At 39.2% G+C, this 21,290-nt stretch overlaps 1 long non-coding RNA gene across 6 annotated transcripts in view; it reads right to left on the reverse strand.

Moving 5' to 3' along the window:
• Window positions 1–2,053: 2,053 nt before the first annotated feature.
• Window positions 2,054–21,290, reverse strand: part of LOC102140147 (uncharacterized) — a 98,128-nt gene continuing 78,891 nt past the window's right edge. For 4 of the 6 annotated variants that reach the window (XR_006698783.3, XR_012414563.1, XR_012414565.1 and 1 more), the window contains 2 exons: window positions 4,084–4,313; window positions 2,054–2,646 (listed from right to left, as the gene is read on the reverse strand). This is a non-coding gene — a long non-coding RNA (uncharacterized lncRNA). Of the gene's footprint in view, window positions 2,647–4,083; window positions 4,314–8,352; window positions 8,509–18,823; window positions 18,960–21,290 lie in introns of those variants that run through there. The other 2 variants (XR_012414566.1, XR_278031.5) reach the window with 2 other exon arrangements.

Genomic DNA, 21,290 nt, shown 5'->3' on the forward strand with positions numbered 1-21,290 from the left:
ATATCCCCTGTCTATGCTTCCAAGGGACCACACCACTGTCACTACTACTGCTGAGAATGCCCATGTCCTAGCCTATGATGATGCCTTCTGATGCTCTCAAAACTCCAAGAATGTCACACTCTATCACCTGGAGCAGGGTGATAGAGCACCAATAATCCACAGAATGTCTTATGAGAACAATTTATTTAGCTATTATATGCAGCCCTATTCTCCACACAGCCATATATACGTGACTCCATGCATTCAGTCAAGGTAACTATTTCTTAAAGAAAGTCTAGGCTTTCATCCCTACCCTCTTCCAAGCTCCTGTCACCATATCCTGCAAAATCAACATGTTGGTAAACCCTTGCAACAGTGACTTCTTGAAGACGTAGAGTTCAGTGGTTAAAAGCAAAGGATCTGAGTCACACTGTTTAGATTTAAGGGGAAAAGAACAGCCCCTCTGTGCCTCAGTTTTTGGGTTGTTTTCAGGAAAAAAAAAAAAAAGTAATGTAGTAATAGAGCCTAATTGATACAGTTTGGCTCCGTGTCCCCACCCAAATCTCATCTCAAATTGCAATCCTCATAATCCCCATGTGTGGAGGGTGGGACCTGGTGGGAGGTGATTGGATCATAAGGCCGGTTTCCCCCATGCTTTTCTCGTGATAGTGAGTGTGTTCTCACGAGATCTGATAGTTTGATAAGTATGTGACAGTCCCTCCTGCACACACTCACTCTCTCTCCTGCTACCTTGTAAAGAAGGTACTTGCTTCTCCTTTGCATTCTGCCACGATTGTAAGTTTCGCGAGGCCTCCCCAGCCATGTGAAACTGTGAGTCAACTAAACCTCTTCCCTTTATAAATTACCCAGTCTCGGGCATTTCCTTACAGCAGTGTGAGAACAGACTAATATACTAATTCACAAAGAAATTTTGTGGGCCTAAATGAGGTGAAGTATCTGAAACACTAAGATTGGGCCCTGGCACTTATCATTAACTCAGCAAATGGTAACATTAGCAAGCACTCCTTTTCTGGTAGCCACTTATGAACTTAATGTTTACGTTCCTCCAGATTCTTACGTGATAATCCTTCAGTGCACTCATTCCATTCATGAGGGCTCCACCCTCATGAATGTAATAATTATTACAATGTAACTATTAATTACAACAATTATTATTAATAAAATAATTATTACATTGAGGTGGGGTCTTTGGGAAGGGATTAGGTGGTGAGGGTGGCGCCCTCATGAATGCGATTAGTGCACTTACAGAAGAGGACCAAGAACTAGCTTGCTTTCTTTCTGCCATGTGAAGATACAAGTCAAAGTCAGCCATCTGCAACCTGAATGTGGGCCCTCACCAGAGCCCAGTCATGATGGCACTCTGATCATGGACTTCTCAACCTCCAGAACTGTGATAAATAAATGTTTGTTTGCCTGTAATCCCAGCACTTTGGGAGGCTGAGCCGGGCTGATCACGAGGTCAGGAGATTGAGACCATCCTGGCTAACAAGGTGAAACCCTGTCTCTACTAAAAATACAAAAAAATGAGCCGGGCATGGTGGTGGGTGCCTGTAGTTCCAGCTACTTGGGAGGCTGAGTCAGGAGAATGGTGTGAACCTGGGAGGCAGAGCTTGCAGTGAACCAAGATTGTGCCACTGCACTCCAGCCTGGATGACAGAGCGAGACTCTGTGTCGATAGATAGATAGATAGATAGATAGATAGATAGATAGATAGATAGATAGATAGATAGGTAAATATTTGTGTTCAAGTCACCCGGTCTATGGTAATTTGTTACAGCAGCCCGAACTCACTGAAATACTATAAATTAAGACAAAACTAAGGCTTCTTCCACAACTTAACAAAATCACAAATGTTTCTAGTCCTATAGATTTGTTATTTTTCTCTTAATGGCTACAATTGGCATAACCGATATTGTAATAAACCCCTTAAATATAAGTTTAAGTGAGGAGAAAATAATATGAAGCTTTGTTTTTCAGAAGCAGTAACCAATTATATCCCATATAAGGTTGAAACATCCAGGTTTACAAAAGAAGCATCCTACCCAGCAGATTGAAGACTCTAACACATTGATTTAATTACATTTGTATAAGCATTGTTTCCTCAGAATTATTCCTTTATGGAAAAAGTGAACCATGAATTGCATTCACATAAATACATAATAAAGCAGTTCATGCCATAATAATAATATTTGTATATCACATATATAATATAAAGTGTTTTATAAACTTTTATAATTTAATTTAATCTCATAATTCACTTTTATAATTTATAATTTAATTTAATCTTACAACAACCACATATGACAAGTACAGCAGATATTGTTTCTATATTACAGACAAGAAAACTAAAGTTCAGAGTGGGTGCATAAATCAAACTAGTCATGCTCCTGGAAATAGTGAAGCCACAACTTGAATCTAAGACTTTTAAAATCCTATACTAAAACTTGTTTACTGTAACACTATGAATGAAGTTGTTTGCCTTGATTAATTTTTTGTATATGCATTTTGATATGCCAATCCATTACTCTTCAATTCTGCCAAATTTACTTGCTGAACACATTCCACCACGTCTTACAATAAGATGCCAAATAGCATGAGGATTCTCATCCTTCTCTGACCTCTCTTTTGAGTTTCCTGCCTGGGAACCTGTGGGAAAACAAAATCAAGGGTGAGAACTAAAGCAAAACTCAAAGTTTGTGCTCTCTTCCTTCTTCTAAACTTGATATTAGGCCAGTGGTTCTCAATTCTAACTGCATCTAAAAAATATCTGGGGAACTCTCCAAAAATGCCAAAACCTGAGTCACACCCAGGGCCAATGAACTCAGAATCTCTGAAGATGGAGCTGGGATATGGGGAGTTTACAAAAGCTCCTAGGTGCTTCCAGTGCACAGCCAGAGTTTGAAAACCAGTGTGCTGGCATAACCAACAGATCTCAAAGGCAAAGTGGGGAACCACAGTAGCTCTTAAAATAAGCACTCATCACTGCTCCAGAGAAGGCCAGAGATCTGAGAAAGACATGCACTGTGCCTGCTTCAGGGGCAAAAATGGGAATCTGAGTGAAGAGACAGCCAGATTCTTCATGTCATCTCTAGCAGCAAGTGCCAGAATAGAGGGAGCATTCTTTTCTTCATCCAGCCTAAGCTTTCCATATCTATATGTTACCCAAGTTGTTTCTAGCTGGTAAGGATTACCCCCATTTTCAATTACCATTGTGACATTCATGATTGTGTTGTTGTTGTTGTTGGAGCTTTGATTGTTAGGGTGGTGACTGGTAACAGAAACATAATCTTTCAAAGGTGCAGCATTTATTGACTTTTATTTCAACTTAAAATAAGTGACCTATTGCTTCTTGCATTATTGTCAACTCTGAGTTTACAGGAAAAATCCTACCTTTGCCCTTGATTTATGACAAAAATATTTTTAAATGTGAAATCATTCTTTTGATGTTTGCAGTACATTTCAAATGAAGATGTAATCTTTTGCCACTATTCAGAATTTGTCCCATCTGCCCCAATAAAAACACAAGTTATAGATTCAAGAATATCCATAGGAATCCTTTAACTCTGTATCAACAGACAAAGAAATCATTCTTGAAATACATCTGATGACATGATAGACTGGTAAAGTCAAATCTCTCCAGAAGCAAAAATTAACTATGATTACTTGATGTAAGACATCACTCAAACCAATCAAATGTTATTTTGGGAAATCATAAATTTATATCCAGCGTCAGTTTGTCACTCATTAAGTTCTTATAAGAATGATTAGGAAATTATCTTAATAAGTAAACGTTAGTCTTAATCTCTTCTTACTTTGATGGCTTAAAAATATAAGTTTATATCAATTCATTGGGTCTCGCTAAATGACTCTGCCTCTTTGGAGGGTTATTTATTCTACTATTAATAAACTTTAGGATTGACAAGAAATTCTTGCATCGCTCCAATCTGCAACAAAACTACCTACCATGTGTTAGTAGGGCTTTCAAAACATGATTTTATAATTAACATTAATAAATATTTGCTTGGTACCTACTATGTTCCAGACCCTGTGAAAGGTGCTAGAAATATATGAAAATCTCATTACCTTAAAATTGTTTCCATACACAAAAACTCCAGGAGCAGACAGCAGTCTTGCCAAGGTGTCATTTTAGTGACTGACATGGATCACCACCCCCTGGCAGTCAACAATGACAGCAAGCAAAGCTGCTTAACAGAGAGTTACTGATCTTCCAGCTGTATTTTGCTTGTCACTGCTTTGAAAGATGCTTACTTTGAAGATCTCCGTCATGTGGAAGAGAAAAGGCACGATGTAACCTATAAATCAAGAAAGAGTGAGGTTTTAGAGACACAAGTAAACCACCATGTCAATAACTCAGAGAGCTCACAAAGAAGGTAAACATGGTGAATAAAATAAAGAGTCCGTGAACCTGATGATAAAGGAATCAATTTCTTCTCCAATAAATATTTTGTAAGCACCGTAGCAAGAATAGAAGAAAAGAGTCTCCTTCCCACCCTTTGCCCAAAGGAAGAAAGATCTAATCACAGGAGACGCTCCAGGATGACTAAAGTCTCATAATGAATAGGTCTACTGATGTCCACCTTTCAATGGAAAGTATGGACCTCGTAGATTCACTTCCAAATTCCTCCCAAAATGACTGTGAGTACTCTCTTCCATTGTTATTGAACCTGGAAAAAAATATTTCTGATGTATTATTGATCACTTATCAATCCCCCAAACTGACGACGGCAGTTCTTAGATTGACTGTTAAACCTCATTCATCATGATTATGCTGAATGTTTGTATGTAGTTTATGGGTTTTATATCTGCAGTCATTCCTTCATTTTTCCATAGAAATCGTATAAACAATGATGATACAATTTTTTTTTTTTTTCGAGACAGTGTCTCGCTCTGTCGCCCAGGCTGGAGTGCAGTGGCACTATCTTGGCTCACTGCAAGCTCCACCTCCCGGGTTCACGCCATTCTCCTGGCTCAGCCTCCTGAGTAGCTGGGACTACAGGCGCCAGCCACCACGCCCGGCTAATTTTTTATATTTTTTGTTAGTAGAGATGAGGTTTCAACATGTTAGCCAGGATGATCTCGATCTGCTGGCCTCATGATCCACTCTCCTCGGCCTCCCAAAGTGCTGGGATTACAGGCATGAGTCACTGCGCCCGGACAACAATGATGATGTAATTTAAATTTTATTCAATTTACTGGATTTTAAATGTTTTCTGCATGCATATCATGAAGAAGAACTATGTTCGTAGAAAATGTCTACAAAGCAGGACCATGGCCAGCCACTTTTAATTTAACCCAATTCACGAAAAGTACAGTAAAATGTCATTTATTTGGACTTTATTAATTTTAAATATATGAAAATCCATATGGCTGAAGGTGATCTGTGAAATTATATCTAGATTTGAATACCAGTTCACCACTTGAAAACTTATTAAAATTTCTAAACCTCTGTTTACTCATATGTAAAATGGGTACAATCTCTTTATTTTTTTCTAATTACTGCTACTGCTAGCACTCTATTCCAACCTGCAAACATTTTGTACCTAGAATACTACAAAACTCTCCTAACTAGTTCCCCTGACTCCATTCTTGTCTACTCCACCTTCCCCCTTCTCACCAAAAAAAAATAGGCTATTATTTATATAGAGGCCAGAGTGATTTTTTTTTTGAGTCAGATTATTTCACTCCTCTAATAGAAACTCCAATGACTTCCTATTTTACTCAATAAAATTCAGACTCCCTCTTGTGGCCAACAAGACCCACATGAGCTACCCTCACCCACACCCCCACTACCATCACATCTTCCCTAACCTCATCTTTTACCACTCTCTCAATTGGAAATGTTGGTCCTTCCACCCTAGTCACATGGGCATTTCACATAAGCTCTGCACCAACCTGAAATGCACTTCTCCCAGAATGTCACATGGCTTGTCTGCCCACTCTCAGTTCAATGCCACCTTCCCTGGTTATGTTATTTAAAATAACATTCCATCCTTAGTCTCTCAGACACTCTGTATGCCCCTCACCCTGCTTTACTCTTCTTCACAATACTTCTCAGGGTGTGACTTAGAAGGTGGCTTTTGTTTAATATCTGTTTCTCCGTAACAGATTCGCCTCTGTGAGAAGAAGGATTATTGTCTCTTTTATTCACTGCTATATCCTCTGCATGGAGAATAGTGCCTGGCATATAGTAAATTCTCAGCAAGTATATAAAAATGGATGGTTTCTTCTGCTTAGTAATGCCTTTCATGGCCTATTTTAGTTACATGAAAATAACAAATTCATTTTTCTTAATATAATCCATAACCAAGTTTTTCACTAACTCAGATCTGATTTATACCTGAATGAATGTTATTCTGTCAGAAGGGATAAATATGTGATCCCGTTAAGACAAAAACTCGGTAGCAGATCTTTTTGAAGTCTTACAACTATTTTACTTTCTTGGAAAATCAACCTATTTTCGTTTTTTTATCAGTTTAATTGTATATCTGAGATGATCTTAGTTATGACACCTTGACCTTAATAACCTTGGCTAATTATACAATACTGGTACAATTATATAATAATTGAATTTTAAAATTCTATTAAATCCATGTTTGAGTTATAAACGTAAAATCACCAAAGCTGGGTGTAGTAATTTTAAAATATGGCCCCAAATGATTTCACAGCCCTTCCATTGGAAGGTAAGGTCTATCTCTCCCCCCCTTGAATGTGGGTAAACTTGTGACTTCTTGACTTATAAAGCATGGACTTCCTGGGCTAGATCAGAATCAATTATGCAACTGCCACTTTATTCTCTAAGAACGTTCACATGGGGGTAAGCCAGGCACCATCTAAAGAGTCTGCCTACCCTAAGACCTCCCTGATGAAGAGCCCATGTATAGGCACTCCAATTAACCGTCCCAGCTAAGCACCCATTTGACACTCAGCATCAACTGCTGGCCACCAGCCTATGCCAGGCTTCAAATGGCCACAGACCTAGCTGACACCTAATTACAACCAAATGAGAAACACCAAGGGAAGATGTCCAACCAGCCTCTTCCTGAATTTCGGACCCACAAAACTAGAGTAAAATTAAATATTTGTTTGTTTTTACACTTCTACATTTGGAAGTCATTTATTACCCAGCAATAGAAACTTAGACAGCAGGAAATGCTGTCTCCCCTGTATTGTTCTGACTCTGTTTTCCACATGGTAAGAAAACGATCCATGGAAAATGTAGTGGATTTTATCAACATTGGTTTTGATTCACACAACAAGATAGAAAATCATTAAAACTAGAAAGCATGTTGATTTCAGTGTTCTGAAAATGCAGCCTGTATAAGCTGTGGTCTATCAAGACCACTGAGTTAGAGCAGAGGTAGTTAAATTATGGGCCTGCTCACCAAATCTGGCCCACCACTTGTCTTATATCAAATAAAATAGATACAGCCCACAAAGTCTAAAATATTTACTACCTTGCCCTCTACCCAAAAGGTTTGCTGATCTCTGAGTTGGAGAATGGCAAAGCTAGAACGAGAATATAAGTGTTCTAAGTATTCTTTTCTTACTATGTTGTTCGGCAAAAATATCATTTTTCAATAACATCACTATATTTTAATGGGCTTATTTCATGATTCTTATCAGCACTTCTTAAATTTTGTAAGGATATTTAGTTGTTGTTGTTTTGGGGGGCTCCCCCCAGCCCCATTTTTTAAGTCTTCTTGTTTTGCTTTTAGTTTTCCTATCAAAAAGAAAGAGATAAGTCACAGGAGAAGGAACACACATCACTTAGAGTTTTCTATGATACCATCAGTGAAGCAAATTCATATCAATTGAAAATTAATATCTTAGGTCAGGGGTTGGCAAACTTTTTCTACAAGAGCAAGGCTAGTTTTAACTTTGCAAACCACATGCTCTCTGTCTCATCTACTTGACCCTGATGTTTAACACAAAAGCAGCCACAGACAGTGCTTAAATAACTGGCTATGTTTGTGTACAATAAGACTTTATTTACAGAAGCAAGTGGTGGGCTGGAGTTAGCCTGCAATCGTCGTTAGCCCACCCCTATTTTGGATAATGTAGGGACACATGCACAAGCAGAGAGGTAGCAGGGATGTGGCGCTGTTGCTTGAGAAGTTTGCAGTTGTAAATCCTACACAGAGAAGGAAGGGGAATACCATACATGAGATTCATGTCATAACAATATTTTGCCTGTGTGCTACATTTTTTAATTCAGTGTACTCTAAAATAATATCCAGTTTATGAATAATATTGAATTAGAGTTGAGTTAATATACCGAAAGACCTCATATGTTAAAATTTAGTCTTTATTATTACAACTTGAAAATCTTACCTTTTTGCAGTCGATTTAGTTCTTCAAGATATAAAAAGAGGTCATTTCAGACTTCAGTAGCCCCACTAAAACAGCTACCTCCCAGCCTGAGAGTCCTAAAACAGGCTTTTTTCCCTCTGTTGTCAAACCTTCCTAAACACAGTATTCTCAGACTGTGTGGTATGTTTTCCTCCTAGTTTTCAGAATCCCTGAAGTTCTTCCAATACAAAAAAAAAAAAAAAAGGCTTATTTTTACCAGTTGGTGGAGGATGTTCCACTTTCAAAGGGAGAGAATTTTTAATTCCCTCCATAGGGCTTCATAGCTATTGTAAACTTCATGGGCAGACTTTCACCTGCATAGAGGACCAATTCCACATAATGTCAACCATTCTGGGGTAAAATGGATGGGGTGAGGGTAATAGTTACTCTGTACCCATTACTGGCACATAGTTAAAAGGTAATATTAAAATAGACTTTGGGGAAAATTTTATGTTTTATATTTACCTCAAAATAAATGCCTACTTAGACAAAAAATAAATTTTTTTCCAGGGCTAAAAGCAAATAAATAAATTTTCTAGAGATTCAAAAAGGAAAAGAATATTACCTTTGTCCCTAGGATAGATATATAGATGGATAAATTTCAGAGCATTTAAAAATGCACTGAAAAAGTAAGCAACTAATTAGCAATTAGAAATGTATAGTAACATTGATTACATAAATATAAGTGTACATGTATAAATAATTATAAAAAGCAAGGTACAAATATTATAGTATTACTTTCAACCAGTTCAATCTGAAGATCAGGAAATTCTGAAATGTTTGCTTTGAAAGCTCAGAGAATTATCCACGTGTGAAAAAATCCAAAATTGCTTCAAAGTGTAAAAATTATTCTTCTTTCCACCTACAAGTAAGTCAAAATTGCTATGCACATTTTCATCAAATTTTTTTTAAAAGAAATTATCCAGCAAGGAAAATCTCTGAAGCTATACAGTAAAATCTTCAGGGACAAAAGAAAATTATTCTCAGTGCCTGCATCTATAGAGTACAGACCAAACAAACCACCCCCTACACACAAGCACGTGTGTGTGTATGTTTATTAACTGATTCAACACAATTTTACTGAGAGTCGTGTACATTAATTTGTACACATTGTCTAAATATAGGCATGTATATTTTACATGAGTATAATCGTATGTGTGAATATATCTGCAAAAGCAAAGCCAAGAGGAAGGCCTAAGGAGAAAGAGCAAATATTCATGTGAAGAAACCCCCAACCACATGAAGGCACCAGAAATTATCCTATATACACACAAATGTTGTATATAGTGATGTTAGAGATCATAATGAATATTAGAGGTGAGGACAGGATGACCTCAAGGGTATCCTTCTGGAGCATCAGAAATGTCATTGACGGGCAGTGATGGAGAGGCACCTGCTCTTAGGAGAGGACATGGAGGAAAAGGCAGAAAAGATAAACTGTTTGAGAGCAATAATTAAAATTGGAAATTCTTCTGTAAACTTTTTAATTCAACATTTTAAAGTAAAATTGATTATTTAAAAATACTCCTTAAGTTGTCGGGAAGACTGCTTAAAATTTGTGGTTGTTTTGGTTGTAATTAATAATAGTAATGACCACCGTTTTCACTTCTAAAGTAAGAAAAAGTAGAGGCTGGCCATTTAACTTTTCTCCTTAATCTCTGGCAAGCCAATATATCAATTGCCGTTCATAGCCAGAAATAAGGAACTAAATTAGTAATCTATATATAAGATGCTTCTCAGGTAGGTAGCAACTTACCTAGTGACACTAGGGAAAAGGATGCTCTTATCATAACCGATACACCATTATGTAGTCTCCAGGCCAGCATGCTTGTTGAAGTTAACAGGTGGCTGCAGCCATCATAAGATTACCATTGAGAAAAATTCAACATGATAGAATATTAAACAGATTTATGCAGAGATAAAAATAGATTAGTAATTATAATAGCCAGACCCAAGATTTCCAAACTAATAGATACCTGGGTTTTAATTCTGGCTTAGAAATATAACACACACCTGTTGGAAGCTTATTATTTCATTAGAGAAGTACATAGGAAAAAACTCCAAGCCCTAGGAATTCAGCAAAAAAAAGTTCATTTTTTTTGAAGTGGAAAGAATGTCCAGAAACTATTAGAACCCACATTCCCTCCATTGCTCTTCCCAGGAAGATCAACACTCACTTCAACAAGAGAAAATGTCTCACTGTGAAAAAACAGGGCTCATTGTGAAGCTGAAGGAGCCAAGCAGACTTGTCTGCTTAAGACCTAAAGGTCTGCCCAAGAGACAGAGCCCTGAAAAGAGGTGAACCTAGTCAGCACAGAAAGTATCTTGGCAGGAGCCATCTAACTGCGAACACCAATACCTCTATAGCTTCTACTTTAGAAATAGTGCCAGACCAAGCCAGCTTACCTGGTCATCTTTCATTCCCAACTAGATCTGCCCAGTACCTCATGGCAGATGATCAAAGAACACTACCATCTCGGTGTGGCCTCCCAGCCCCATACCTGCCAGGCTGCAGCCTGCCCAGTGCAGGGGGGTGGGGTCAGAAGGACATTTTAAAAGGGGAAGCAAAAGACCTTTAATATTTTGAGCAGAATGATAACTTCTTGGCAGGTTATATTGCAATAGTACTTTGGTTACGTAATGATCATCTCAATGACACATTCATTTGCCAGAAAATAATAACAAAAATAATAACGGTGAAATACAAGGATTTGTTCCAGAATGTAAATCCTTGACCAATGCTTCCTCTAGAAAGATAAGCTGTGACGCTGCAGATTTCCTTGACCTACACAGAGTGAGCCACCCATTCCCAGTGACCCAGAAGCCATGCCACAGGCAGCTAGTGCATTCTGTAACCCAGCTCAATGAGAACTAAGAGTTTGGTGCCCCCTCTTCCTCACCAGAGAGTCTAATTGTATTGGCCACCCTGCTCAACCTCCCCCCACTGGTCCAGCGCCAAGTTGCCTGAAACTTCCCCACACCACACACAACATGGCTAACAAGAACCTCTGTTCCTAATACATTTGATCATCAAAATAGCACCATGTTTCCCCCAGAGAAATACAATTTCATCTCCATTTCAAGTAGTTTGATGTGTGGTAATCAGAGGGAGACATAAATTTTGAACTTGAGCTTTATGTTGTGACTAGCATTAATTTAAATGCCTTGCATCAAAGATCTGAGCTATTCCTCTAAAACTGCTTTAAAACCCACCATGACTTTTCGTTGCTTCAGAAACCCACAGTGCAATCTGCAACGCATTATAAATTTTAAGCAAAGAATCTTATCTATATTTTCTTGTGCATTCCAAAACTCCCTAAAATACTGATCAGAGACAGTGCCCACATTCCAAGACTAGTGCCACAAGTTTGCTACAAGTTGAGGGAGGAAAAAAAAAATTAAAGTAACAGATGTTTGGGTTGCCTACTTCTGTTATTTTCAAAACTTCATCAACAATGCAAAGTTTTAAATTAGAAATGTACTATAGTTCTATTGTTCCCTATGGAAATTTTTAACTAAAACCAGAGTCTAGGAATTCATTTTCAAGTAAATATTCCAACTTTGGTTTTAAGAGGAAAAACTACATATATATATATATATCTTCTTAGAAGGAAAGAAAGTTACGTCTGATGAGAAGCCCCCTCCACTCAGCACCGCAGCAGGGAGCAGAATTCAATTGGTGGTAACTGCTCCCCACTGCTCTTGCAGACTTGGTGGCTCCATGGGGTGTGCTCTCAAGCCTTCTGCTGTCCAAAGGAGAAGCTGTAGGGGATACTCACGGCCCCACTACAGCTAGAAAATTTTGTGGGTCTGGTCCTGTCAATCCTCAGGATAGCTCCACGTGAGGTATTCTCACTCACTTCAAAGACAGGGCAGCTTTAGAAGCCCTTCCAGAGGGCTTGCCTGCATCAACTCAGCATCCATGCTGCTCATCCCCCTCCTGGTTCTGCATGCCCGTCAAGGAAAGCTATTAGCTCCCTCCTGGCCTCAAAGGGAAGGGGGAGGAGAGTTCATTGTTTTCTCTCAAACCTGCAACCCTGGTGGCTAGTGGCTCACATATTAACTTAATTCAAAAGATTAGCAACACAGGGCTTAAATTATATAAGATTCAGAAAAGTTCTGACCCAGGCTGAGAATGGAGACTAGACCAACAAGTGGAAACTCATAAAGCAGAGCCAGTTTTATTTGAATGTAAATTGATAGAAGGAAGTCAATATCTTTTGTCGGTGGTATTGTTCCTAAAATCCTTTTGTCCTATATCAATGCCCCCATCTCTTCCACAAAACTACTCCTGACTCCACTAGCCACAGTAATCCCTCCTTTCTCGGAGCTCTTAAAAATACATGTAGTATCTGCTGCCAACTTAGCACTTTATTATATACTTACCTGTATTAGCCTCTGTATTATATTTTTAATACTGACTCTCCAAATTGATTTTGAGTGTCTCAAGGGCAAAGAGAATGTATTTCACTTACTTTCAGGACCTATCACAGGAAGAGTGGGGAAAGGGGACCCAAGAGGACCACTTGGCATAAACCTCGTATTTAAAACAGGCCTCAAATTTAGATTTTTGATGATATCTCCAAATAAGGTTATACCTCAATTTTCATAGACATACTGGCAAGAGTTTTTAAAAGAAGCATATCATCCAACAACTTAAAATTCATCAGTTTCTATGATGCTCTTTTGGTATTACTTATTTTAATACTCCAGAAGCCTCAAAAAAATAGAAATAATTTAGTTTACCTCAGATTTTCTGTAGTGCCTGGCACTCTGTTACAAAAGCTAAATGCAGAAAATGCTCCCTAATGGTCACCAGATATGCTGCAGATGGAGGGAAGAAGTACAAAACTGTTACAGCACTTGACTATAACAAAAGCAGAGTCAGAGACCCAGGGCAACTGAAAAGATCCCAGGCAAACTGGCTAGAGCGAGCCCCTAAAGCAGTTGTGTGTGTTTTCAGGGTCTCTCTCTCCTGTACAGCTACCTTGGTCTCCTTCCTGATAACAGCATTAGCATCAAAAGAAGGGGGCTGTCCTCTTTGATTGATAATAAAGCACCTCCTAAGAACTTGAAGATAAGGCAGCTTTGTAAACCAGTGGAACTTAGAGACAATAGCTGTGCTTCACCAGGTGTGAGAGAAAGCCAAGCAGGAAACTGTGATGTGCAGCCAAAGGGTTCTAAAAAATCCAGAACTCCAATCAAGCTAGTTTCCAGAAGTGATCTCAGGGAAGCAGGACTAGAATGTGATTCTAATGTAATCCAGAATCCCATACTGTTTCTGAGAAAGATATTGTGACACAAAGTGTGTGTGAATAGTAAAGGGAAACACAAGTTAGCCATGAGTTCATTGCGTGTGTTCCCTTTGTGAAGAGACTCAGGGGTAGTTGATCATCTTCAGATGACACCTCCAAAACAACGCTGTGTTCTGGGCACCTCTTTCTGCCCTATTCTTGACCTCAGCTGATGTGGTAGTTATTAGTCCTGTTCACCAAATTTTTCTGGCTCTCCATCTTCTGGAACTTTATAGAATTGCATTCTCCTATTCGGGATAGCCTTGACTTGTTTTAACCAATGAAATGTGAGTGACCTAAGAGCCAGAGAATGAGCCACTGCGTGTCCATTGTCCTACCTTGCTCATCACAGATCACAACGAAAACAGAGAAAGAGACTCGCTCTGCAAAGGTCCTGAGTGAAAGAAACCAAGCTCTCCAAATGAACAGTAGGGGCGATTTAATATGAAGAAGAAACAAGCCTTTGTTATTTTAAGCCACTGATCTCTTGGAATTATTTCTTATCACAGTTTAACCCATCCTATCCTGATCAATAAAATCAGTGATTACCTCACCATGTTTAATCCCCTGCTTCTCAAACTGAAGTGCCTTCAGGGTTACACTGTTCTATGCCAGGGTAATCCCCTGCCATGGGATAGGGGAGGCACATATTACCAGAGCATCCACTGGACTCACTGTTAATTTAAAATGTTATTTTTATATTCAAACATACACAAATGAGTACAAAAATTTTATTAGTTTTTAAGATGAAACAGGAGATTTCAGAGAATTTCAGAAGCACGGATTTAGTGGATAAAATAAGGTGTTCCAGTAAAGAAGGGACCTCTGAGAGAAGCAGCCTCAGTGAACAGAAGAGAAACTGAGGCACAGACAATTTATATGACTCATCCAAGGTCACACAGCTAGGAAATGCAACCCAGGTTGGTGGATCCAAGGCCAGTGTTCTTTTGGCCACACACACCTAAGCATGTGCAGTAATGATTCTTCTACTATTCTCAGCAACACAAGGGGGACAGTCATCCTCACGTGAGAACCAGCCATTGCCCCTTCACTGCTGACTTAGGATGGTGCCAGTGAGGTAGTTGACCTCACTACCAAATCATCACTGTTCACAGAGATGTAACAAATATTCTGCCTTCCTTTCTTTCCCAACTTCTCACCATAGAAAGATAAAAAATAGACAAAGTTTGCCTTTCCCCTCAAATTTTCCAACTTTCAATCTTTATAATCTAATCAATTATCTCCATGTTGGGGGTCATTAAATATAATGAGCTATTGGAGAAAAAAAAAGTGTGTGTATGTGTGTGTGTGTTTGTGTGTGTGTGTGTATGTGTATATGTGTGTGTGTGTGTGTGTGTGTGTGTGTGTGTGTCTCTGAGAAGGTTCCCCAGTGATGAACAATCCCTTAATAGCTATCTTTGGAACAAGGCAGGGTTTGAATAAATAACCTTCTGCAGTCAGTTTAGTGCCAGATCATTCTTAAAAGCAATATCTTAGGTAAAGTTTGGAAGTAACATTTATGTTTTCTTTTTTTAATTGGAACTTAGCTTTTTCAGTCTCTTTTGGAATTTTATGAACCTAAATTTTCAAGTGGGAGAATTCAAAGCAGATGAAAAGCAACCAGATTTTTTAAAAAAAGAAAAGGACTTAAAAATCATAACCCACCCTCACTCACAGTCTTTCCGAGCTAATTATATATAGTTAAGATAATCTGAAACTCTAGAAGCACCCTTGCCAACATTCTTTGTATCTATAAAATCAGCCTACGATAATTTAAGATCAATAGTTTGTAAAAGTCAATAGTCGAGTCCTACCTCTTGTAAGTGTGGCCAGTTTCTGATACAGACATTATCAATTGCTCACCACTGTGAGATGCTCTGAGCCATGTAAAGTCCATGCCATTCAATGTCCACAAGCATTAACTCAGGTTTCTTACTAACTTATTTTTTATGCACATCACTCACAAAAAAGAACTACTTTTATTTTTGCAAAAGTCCCTGCTCAGTTTTAGAGGACATAGCTCTCACAAATACACTTTGGTTTCCTTGCTCTCAGTAAACAGATTTTTTTCCTGCAATGCTCTTTTGGTGAAACTTGTTTTGAGAACAGTGAGTACCACCCTACATCAGATTTTGTCGGTTATGCTATTATTGCAGATACAGAAGAAAACTTTGTTAGAAATTTCCAAAAGCTCTCAAAATAAATGCCCCAGGATGGTTCCCATTCTACCTGTCCAAATTTGTCCCCATCCTCTCCCTAAAGTCCTCCATCCCCGTCAAGTACACCTCCCTAGCAACTTTCCAAGCTGGCTCTATCTCCGAGGTTTTGCTCACACTATTTAAACACACATGTACCCGGTGTCTGTGATGCACAAATTTTTTCTGTCTGTCAATGTAAATCCTGTCCAACCTTCAAAGCCTAACCCAATTCCCAAAGACTCCTGGAACATTTCCCATATCAAATTTATCCTCAACAATAACTCACTTCTGTGAATTCTGACAGCAATTGCTGTGCTTGCCATTTATTCTGATGTTTAGCCTTATTCTATTTTACATCATCATGCAATTGCTTCATTGTGTATGTCTTGGATCTTCCATTTGATCAAAATGTCATACAGTGGAGGGTACATGTACAAACCAAAGAATGAAATTCTTCAGGAGAGACCCACATGGCAACTAAGATCTTTCCCAATTCTTAGATCATCAACTTTTAGAAATGTTCTGCATCTAATCTACAATGAGCATAGAAGGTACAGAGAGCTTCATCTCCACCTATCTACCGCAAGAGTCACCCCTCAAATTGTGTGCCTCTTGTAGTCATACTCAAATGAAGGCCAAAACTGAGATAATCACGATTAGCCACTCTAGCAAACAGACTGCTTCACCAGCAAGGCTGAAACATCAGCCAGGGCCAGGGGGTGGGAATTGTACAAAGAATCAGACAGAAGTAATGTGTCATGCATAACCAGAGGAAATCAACACCCAGCTACTGTCAGCTACAGACTCTGCCCTCAGCCCCACAGGTATAAGCTACCCTCCAGGTAAATAGCCTGCATCACAAAGATGTCACAGACATCCTAGACACACCCAGGGAATGAAATGTTGAAAAGCCAAGTGTTTATAGCATATAAGCAAATGCCTTACCATAAATAAAAGTAAAGATAAAAACAGGAGATTTCTGTTACCTTTGGAGATAATATATAGTGCTATACACATTTAAATGTTTTAGCAGAGTGGCATGTTTAGTAAAGTGTGGAGTTTTCAGTGTTTTTTTCCTCATTAGTCAACAATATTATTCAAATGGTAAATAAGTTCACTTTTCCTGACATTAATAGAGGTAGATTGCTGCACACACACACACACAATCTTCCTTGGACTTTATCTTTTTGGTTAACAATACCATTAAAACGTGCAATTCAGCTGTTCATCCCTATAGAGGCAAAATGCTATTTTAAAAGTTGCCTTCAGTTTGTGCCTATTGCTCTATGGCAGCAGTTCTCAACCAAGGGTGAATCTGCCCCCAGGGGACATTTGCCAAGGTCTGAAGACATTTTGGGCTGTCTTGACTGGAGTGGTAGTACTGGCATGCTGGTAAACATCCTACAATAAGCAGGACAATCTCCTACAACAAAGAATTACTAGGTCCAAAATGTTAGTAGTGTCAAGTTTGAGAAACTCTGTCCCAGAAGTAAAAGCAATACAACATTTCAAGCCAAGAATGCTTGGCCAGGTGCAGTGGCTCACACCTGTAATCAGAGCTTTTGGAGGCCAAGGCAGGAGGATCACTTGAGCCCAAGAGTTTGAGTTCAGCCTGGAAAAGATGGTGAAACCCTTGTCTCTACAAAAAATTAAAAATAATTAGTCATGTGTGATGGTGCGCACCTCGTGGAGGCTGAGGTGGGAGACTTGCTTAATCCTACGAGGTCAAGGCTGCAGTAAGCCGAGATCATGCCACTGCACTTCAGCCTGGACGACAGAGGGAGACCCTGTCCAAAAAGCAAATGCCAGATTGCTTCTTGTTTGAGGGAAATCACTTTAATAATCCTTTGACTTATGCAAAAGAAAAGTCAAAATCTTATTCTGAAATAGATAATTTCAGACTCTAAGCCCTGCTGATGGTTTTGTGAACAGCGTCTCTGCAGAGACTGGTATGATGTTAACTTCCTATTAAATTAGTTGAGTGAGAAAGGAAGAAAGAGTCAAGAAGTGTCCCAGATTTCCAGGAAGGACTCATTTGAGGGAATTCTCTTCTAAGGAGGGAGATAAAATAACGCTCAGCAATGTCGCAGTAGGCAAGAGGCTAAATAAAGCCAGTCAAAATGGTGCTCCCCATGTTGAGCATGGCAGATGGCATCTGGAATTGGTGGGATTTCATCCAGCTGTAAGTTTTCCTTTTTCACACTGTTTTTCTCTTATAACACCCGCAAGCCTTCAAAGAAAGTTTTATAAAGCACCACAGCCTAGTGTTCACTGTGTCTGAGGAAATAAGAATTACCTACTCAAGGATGTCTTTAGAGGAAGTAGGTAAAAGTGTGAAGGAAGCCAGGGCAGACTGGGAGAGCAGTGAGATACCACACCCTGAGTGTGGCATAGGGGGAAATAAGGTTGGGCAGAAGCTTCCTAGAGCACCCAACAGCATAACGGAGGTTCTGCAAAGCAGCAGGGAAGTTACTGAGTTAAGTTGGCTGTCAGGGGAATCTGGCGTCTCCCAGGAATGAAATACTTCAGTATCCCTGCATGGCCTAGTCACTGGTTGAGCCCTTAATTGGCTGAGCCCTTGGGAAGGGTGGCCTCAAAGTAAGTGGAGCCATAGATTCAGAGTGCAACAGCTAAGGTCAGTTACAGTCGTTATACTGGGAGGTCAGCAAGGTGCATTCTCATGGCCACATCTTGAATAAAACTAACTAGCTATTTGCGTGATAAGAGGAAGTGTTTCCCGGAACTTCCATGTCTCAAACCCCCCATCTGTTCATATGCCCTCTTTTCTACAGGAGGAGCAACAGATACTTTAACTGCTGATTAATCTCTCAAAAGTAAACAGCTGCCAGCCAAGTGTAAGAATAAAGAAAATGAGTAGTCAAGTGTTCTAGAATCACCAGAAAAGTAGGAGAAAACTCTCAGATTTTAGAGAGTACCCAAATCAAGAAACTCTTCACCTACCTTTTAACTTCACTTGAAACTGGCCCAGGCTATGCCACTCAGAACCTCACTGCAGGACACCTTGGCATGTTGCCAGCCTCTGTCATACAATGACTGCCAGCTCCTTCCAGACTCTGAAATGCTCTGTGAGAGAACCATCATTACCTACCATAGAACTTCTAAGGGAAAATTGAGTTGAATAAATTATTAGCAATTTCATAATAAACTTCAAATCATCTTCCATACATTTTCTTCAAACTGCCAGAGTAATTCATCTATTAAACATTTAGATAGTACCATCATTCCTTGTCAACTTTCCCTTGTGAGAGATTGTTAAGAGAAGAGCATTATATTCCAGGAGAGTTTGAGTTCAGAAAGGCCTCAAGGCAGACTGTGAGCTAGAAGTCTTCTCAAAGGCCTGCCAGCTCTGTGATTTTATGATTTCAGATGAAAAACCTGATAGCACATTGAGAAACTGTCCCTGAAACAGAAAGGAAAGTCAGTGGAGAAACCAGCCTTAGGGAATGCCTCACTTCCTAGGCTATCTCCTAAAATATAGACTGTATGTTAGAACCGTAGATACTCATATTGTCCCTTTATTTCTGAGCTTCTGTTGGAATAGGTGGTTATTAGAAGGTAGTATTTGTAAGAACAGAAAACCAAACACCGCATGTTCTCACAAATACTACCTTCTAATAACCACCTATTCCAACAGAAGCTCAGAAATAAAGGGACAATATGAGTATCTACGGTTCTAACATACAGTCTATATTTTAGGAGATAGCCTAGGAAGTGAGGCATTCCCTAAGGCTGGTTTCTCCACTGACTTTCCTTTGGAACTGAACAATGAGATCACTTGGACTCGGGAAGGGGAACATCACACACCGGGGCCTATCATGGGGAGGGGGGAGGGGGGAGGGATTGCATTGGGACTTATACCTGATGTAAATGACGAGTTGATGGGTGCTGATGAGTTGATGGTTGCAGCACACCAACATGGCACAAGTATACATATGTAACAAACCTGCACATTATGCACATGTACCCTAGAACTCAAAGTATAATAATAAAAAAAAAGGAAAAAAAAAAAAAAAAAGAAGGTAGTATTTGTCTGCATTTGTAAGCATTCCAAAAACAGCATGCAGAACAATGAGCCTTAAAAGATCATCATGAGATTTTTGGTTTTGGTGCTGGACAGAATGTCAAGCAGGACCTGCAGGTATTTTTCCAATAACAGTGTGAACCAAAGTCCATTTCTCCATTTTGTCTTACACACCCACTTGCCAGATCTAAACAGAATAAATATTGACACGGTGATTTCAGACAAAGTTCAAGTCAAGTCGGCTTAAAGCACCAGAAATATCAGAAATGTCCCTTAACGTGTTCTTCATTCAAGTCCTTAGAGTTTTTGGTTGCTCTGACACTAAAATTACTGCACACATTGTTTTCGTCTTCTATTTGTGGAATACTAGAACACAAAAATGTTATTAACGTCACAAAGTGTGTATACACACACACACACTCATACATGCACACAAAAAAAGCTCAGCTTGTCAACAGCTTTAGTGAAGTAAAATACAAATGATAATTAGAAACATGTGTCCCCAGCAAAGAGGCACAGAAACTAAAAGGTCATCTTTTTCCAAATGACCTAATTAGAAGAGCCTGGAGTGCTGGCTACAGTATAATGGTTTTACACAGCTTTTAACTCAGACTTCCTGTTTTAAAACAGTGCAATTTACTGCTCCTGCAGCAAATATGAATGGTCACTTAATGCCAACAGAATTAGGCCTTACAACACCACCTGCCTCCAGCAAGCTCCTCATTGTTAGACCCATCAGCTGAGGATTGCTGATTTACCATCCCAGAATGACCGTTTAGAACCTGCTGCCAGGATTGCTGCCAAGTTGAGAACAAGGATTTCATGTAGAAGAGAGCCCACTTGGTACTTTACCTTAATGCCAATTGAAATATGCATGAATAGACCAGAGGCAAAGCAGTTGTTCAGAATCAGACTATCAGTGAATGCCTCTTAGGTTCCTTTTTGTTTGTTTTTTTTTTCTTCAGTCCTAGAGCTAGGATTTTGATGCTGAATAATTTTAATTGACCAGCGACAACAGACACAAACTGGCTGAAAATGCTGCATGGCAGAAACTTAAACGGCCACCCAAATAGAATTGTTGTTTTAAATAGATACCTCTGTAAATTTGTATCTAATCTCTCTCATATGTATTCAGTATTTCTTGATGTTTCATGAAGTATTCACCTTGCTCGTCTTTTTCTTTGCCTCAGTTCTCTCATCTGAAATACCTAACTAACGCTTTGGAGCAGCAATGTTTATTGAGGACTGTGAAGAATAAAAATTCAGCAACAGCAATGGATGCTCAGCTGCAGACTACACTTCTCAGCCTCTCTCGTAGCTAGGTGTACTCATAGGACAAAGTTTGGTCTCACAGGATGTGAGTGGAAAGGATGTGTACAACTTCCA

The sequence above is a fragment of the Macaca fascicularis genome, chromosome 6 (assembly GCF_037993035.2).
Source record: "Macaca fascicularis isolate 582-1 chromosome 6, T2T-MFA8v1.1".
NCBI classification, from domain to species: Eukaryota; Metazoa; Chordata; class Mammalia; order Primates; family Cercopithecidae; genus Macaca; species Macaca fascicularis.